Genomic DNA, 6,000 nt, shown 5'->3' on the forward strand with positions numbered 1-6,000 from the left:
TGTTAGCTGAGAGAAAGATTCATTTAGTGTATGGGGGAGACAGTCTTGGGTTAATGGGATGTGTGTCAATAGCTGTATTTTTGAAAGGCAGTCAAGTTTTAGGGGTCATCCCTGAAACTTTAGCACAAAGAGACATCATTGGAAAAACAATTGGAGAGGAACTTCAGGTCTCCACAATGTTGGCTCGAATGAATGCAATGTTTAACCATGTTGATGCCTTCATTGCTTTACCAGGTGGTCTAGGCACATTGAAAGAGATCTTTCATATTTCCTCTTGGGCCCAACTGCACACTCACCATAAACCCATAGGTTTGTTAAATGTTAATGGTTATTATGATAAGTTGTTTTCTTTTCTTGATCATATTGTGGAACAGGAATTTCTAACATCTTCTGCATGACAAATCATAATTTCTGTTGCTACTGCTGAACAATTGATTAACCAACTACAATTTTTCATTCCTGTAATTGATCCCTCCATGAGTCACATAAATTGGTCATCTAAGGGAAGTCGTAAAAAGCTTAGATTAGATTTGAGTCTTTATTTATGAATCTTTGTGTCTTTTAGTTTTATTATTGTGTTTTGTTGTTTCTTATATTTATTTCAGTGTGTTTCAGGTTTGTCAGTATTTGTTATTTCAGGTGATATCTTCTATACTCTATCTTTCTACCTTAAAACATTGAGGACAATGTCTTGTTTTGGTTGGGGGAGAGGGTAGTAGCTAAAAAAAAAAAAAACTAACTGTGTTTTCTATTTCATAAAGCATGTGCAAAATTGTTATTACTATGATGACAGAGTAAAGGAGATCTTTTTATGACTCTTGAGACGCATCTTAGTAACCATTCTTAATAAGGTCTATCATAATACTTCTTGAAATATTCAGGTTTACAAACTCTCACATTACTATCACTTAATTATGCTTATATACTCATTTAACATGTATTCTTAAACCTTAATTTACACACACATACACTTTAACATATGATTGTGGGTTGCATATTAGATTATTACATTATTTATATTCTTTTGTTAAAGGTAACAACTAAGAGAAATGGATAGTATATAATTTGAAATTAAAAAAAACAAAAAAAAGAGCAAAAATAAATAAATGATGATAATAAAAATATAGATAAGTTTGGTTTCGTAGCCTCCCTAACCTAAGCAATTAAGCCCGAAGGGGTGTTTTAACACCTAATACCCTAAAGTCAACTGATTTGAGAGTTATTGGCCGAACGCTTGTTACATGGGTTGAGGAGAAAAGCTTAAGCGAATCAAACATTGCACTATCTACGTATCAGTATTTGCGACCCGAGTTACTAAGCTCGTAGGGGTGTCTCAACACCTAATGCCCTAAGACCAACTAGTATGGGAGTCATTAGCCGAAAGCTCGTTACATGGGTTAAAGATGCATGGTGTTTTAAGTTATATGTATATATATTTAAAAAAAAAAGAAAAAAATAATAATCTCAACCCAAGGAAGTTAACCTTAAACATTAGAACAACAATTTTGATTTCTTCCACGAAAAGCCCTATAATTATGTGTTGATATATTGAGCATAAAACAAGGGTTTATTAATATCTTATTAAGAGTTATTGAGCAGATATATAAATTTAATGAGAGTTTGTTTATCTGGATAGATTAATGGAAGCTGAATGATGAATACCTTGCTTTATGAAATTTGCAAATTGTTTTTCTATTTTAATGCTTTGATTACTAGAGACTAGTAATAAGCTGGTTGGGGGGTGTGATTAGTACTTAAAAGTGCATTTTTATCAAGGTTTTATATCATCATTTTGCACTCGAAGTATCAATAACTCCTTAACTAAAGCATGTTTTATAATAACATATCTAATAATATAAGATACCTTTAATTTGTGGTAAATGTTCATTTTAAATGCAGGCCTATCATATAAATGAAAGGATTGATTGATGAATTTAAGAACTGAAATTGAAAGGACAAAGAGATGGTCACACTTAGAAAAGAGATGTCGGTGCAATCCAAACCGGAACACTGTTCGGTAATTAAATCATATCTGGAGCTTTAGATCTCAGATTTAGGTCTACTTTATATGGATGGAAAGGTAAGACATAGGTTTACAACTTTAATATGGAGCCCAAGATCTAAAAAGGCCATTTTTAAGTCCAAATTATAGCAACAACAAAAAAGTTTGAATCTATCTTCCAGCCCGAGTATTGTTCAGTGTTTGGCCCATATCTGGAGTTCTAGAAGTCCAAATGAGCTGAAGTTTTTATAAAATAAAGTTGAGATAATTTTCTACAACTTTCATGTTTTAAGTGGCTACAATTTTGACATTATCAATGATGTTTTGGGCAGATAAGAGAAGATAAGGATTGTCACCAAATCAAGAGTTGGTCACCCACTCATCAATTAGTCATCAAATCAATAGTTCCTAATTTTGGCTTATAAAAGGAGGCATTTGCCATGCTTTTAGGCATCTTGATTTCCAAATCAAGATCATGCTCTTGATTTCTCTTTTTGTATTTTTTGTAATGTTTATGCTTTGCTTTCATTAATATCAAGTTTATGCCTTTTATTTCCTTTCATTTACTTAGCTAACTTTTATCTTATTTATGTTCTTATTTTGTTTATTTATTCTTCTTTCTTTCATTATGTTTAGCTAAGTTTATTATGTCAAGGTGAAAAGGTTACACTAATGGTGTAAGAATAAGTATAGTGTAAACTTAATATGGACTTTAATGTTTGATACTAACATGTTTTGTATTTGTTATCTCGTTCACTCTTTAATACTTTGCTTGTTAAATAACTAATCTATATTCATGTTATATAACACTTAGGATAACAAATACTTGGCACTTTCATAGCCAAACCGTATGGTCTAACCGATACTTGTTACTTGGTACAACAAATGCTTGACACTTTCATAGCTCATGCTGTATGGTATAACCGACACCTGAATTATGAAAGGAACTTGATTTGTTGTTAACATAAGTTATAATCATGAATGCTTGACGAGATTTACAAGTATTAGCATTAATCAAATGAGATGACTAATGTAATCATGTTAACAATCTATAATCAGATTAGAACCTCCTTTGTGTGTGGTTTCCAATTGAATAATAAAAGTTTATACTATACTTGTTTGACATACCATTAGTGGATCCTCTAACCTTGAGATTTGTTATTATCATTGTTTAATCCTTACATTAATATTCCATCTCAAAGTTATCATCATCTTCTTCTTCTTCTTCTTCTTTTTCTTTATTATTATTATTGTTTTGTTGTTGTTGTTGTTGTTATTCTTGTTGTTGTATTATTGTTATCTGTAATTTATACAATTAACCTCTCTATGGTTCGATCTCGGTTTTGCCGGATTAGTTATTACTTCGACACTCCTACACTTAGAAGAAGACATCAATCTTTTAGTCGTGTCACCTCGACATTTAATATAAGGAGGTATTATTACATTTTAAGTCATATAATTACTTAAGAACTAAATATATTAATATTCATTCAATTTCTAATTCATACAAAAAGGATTAGAGGACCTTGGTCACTACTCCTAGTGTGAATGAGAAGGATCTGCAATATCATAATATTGGAATAATTATATTAAAAGTAAAAGTATAGCAAAGATGAGAAAGTTACCCAATACATGTACGCACACACAAAATCATAATTTCCTGTAATCCACACTTATCCTTTTTTACTATATTTAAAATTTATCATTCGTAAATTCAATTATTATTTTCGTTTCACAAATACTATCAATTATTTTTCACCAACACTCATTATGCAACTTTCTCCTAATTTTGGGGAGGTCACTACCTCACTCATGGTTCCCATCAGTGTCATTAGACGTCTTTACTCGGACCGACTAATCAAATCTTTGGTAACTCCGACAACAACTTAACTAGTTAATTCCATTAATCATTTCCAACTTGAAATAGTCAATCACTTTTCCATAACACCTTAGAGATATTTTTGATAATGCTAAAATTAAGGTTTCAAGACATTATTAGCTTCCTCCTTAAAAAGCTAATCAAGTTTTCATGAGTTTGCCAATACTGATATTATCCATCGATATCATTAAGTATTCTTAACCTGAATAGTTAATCAAGTTAAATATTCCTTAACTTTTCATCAAGATCATACTGATGTTAGCAAATCTAGGTAACATCATTGGTTGTCTATGTTCAGGACTAACTAATCAAATTCAAATGCTAGTGTTTAACCCATATCTAAAGTTCTAGAAGTCCAAATGACCTCATTATTGTTTTGTTGGAAATTTGAGATAATTTTTTAGAACTTTCATGAAGACTATCTATTCAAATTCTGATGTTAACAATAACATTTTCTACAGACAAGAAGATAAGGATTGTTACCAAGTTAAAAGGTGGCCACAAACTCAAAAATTAGTCATCAAATTAATAGTTTTAAATTTTGGCCTATAAAAAGAGACATTTGTCATGCATTTAGGTACCTTGGTTGTTCATATCAAGTTCTTGCTTTTACTCTCTTTCTTTGTATTTTATAATGTTCAAGTTTTATTTTATGTTATATTAATCTCGTGTTTATACTTTTTATTTTCTTTCCTTTACTTAGTTAACTTATATCTTATTTATATTCTTATCTTGTTTTTTTATATTTCTCTCTTTCATTATGTTTAGTTAAATTTATTATATCAAGGTGAAAGGGTTACATTAATGTTGTAAGAATAAGTATAATGTAAACTCAATATGGACTTTAATATTTGATATTAACATGTTTTGTATTTGTTATCTTATTCACTGTTAATACTTTGCTTATTAAATGGTTAATCTAGATACATATTGTATAACATTTGATACAATAAATGTTTGACCATTTCATAGCATACCGTATGGTTTAACCGCCATTTGTGCTATGAAAGGAACTTGATTTGTTGTTAATATAAATTAATATTATGAATACCTGATAATATTAACAAGTATTAATATTATTTGAATAAGATAACTAATGTAATCATGTTAACAATTTATAATTCGATTAGAACCTCCTTTGTGTATGGTTTCCAATTGAGATATAAAAAGAGTTTATATTATACTTGTTTGACATACCATTTGTGGATCCTCAAACCTTGACAATTTTTTTATCCTTATTTAATCCTTACATCAATATCCTATAAAATTCTCATAAACTCGTTGTTTTATTAAATATATATATTATTTATAATTTATACAGTTCACTTCCTATGGTTCTACCCTGGTATTGTTGAGTTATTTATTATTTTGACATTCTTGCATTTAGGATAAGAAATCAATTTTTTGATTGTGTTAATTGCTATAGTTGATTATTCATAATCGAAATCTACAAGTCCATAAACAAAATCAGATTTCATTCCTCGTTCATTTTATCATATCTTTTTTTTCCTTTGGCTTTATCCGTGAGTACTAAATCCCAAATAGAATAGAATACTAAAATCATTATTATTTAAGAAAACTATAGGTGCAGAACACCTATCTGCCATAAAAGCTCAGTTCACGCTCCCTTAATATTATTGTACTTTTCTTGCGATTCCTCCTAAGTTCATAAGTACATGACATTATTCCATACTCAATTTACATTTCACAAAATAACAATTGTAATAACAACAATGTCTACTCCTCCTTTTCCATTATGTTTCTTATATTTACCTGCATATTACTTCTCTTAAGATTACAATTCATTATTAAATCACGTTGCATATCACCAAATTCAATTTCAAGTATGGTTTATTTCCTTCTAGTGTCAAAACATGGAGCTACAAAATTCCTGAAGGGAATGAAACTGGGTCCTACCTCTATCATGGCTAAATTTTCCTGTTTTGCCAATTTTTTCAAATCTGCCAGCAAGGATGGTAGCTCGATCTTTCCTCATACATTTATATATATTTGGAGTTCTAAAACTTCAAATTAAACATGGTCAGATTTGTTGAAAAGCTAACTGATTAGTACTTAAAAGTGCAATTTTATCAAGGTTTTATATCATCATTTTGCACTT

Source organism: Populus euphratica, unplaced genomic scaffold (assembly GCF_000495115.2).
Source record: "Populus euphratica unplaced genomic scaffold, PopEup_1.0 scaffold263.1, whole genome shotgun sequence".
NCBI classification, from domain to species: domain Eukaryota; kingdom Viridiplantae; phylum Streptophyta; class Magnoliopsida; order Malpighiales; family Salicaceae; genus Populus; species Populus euphratica.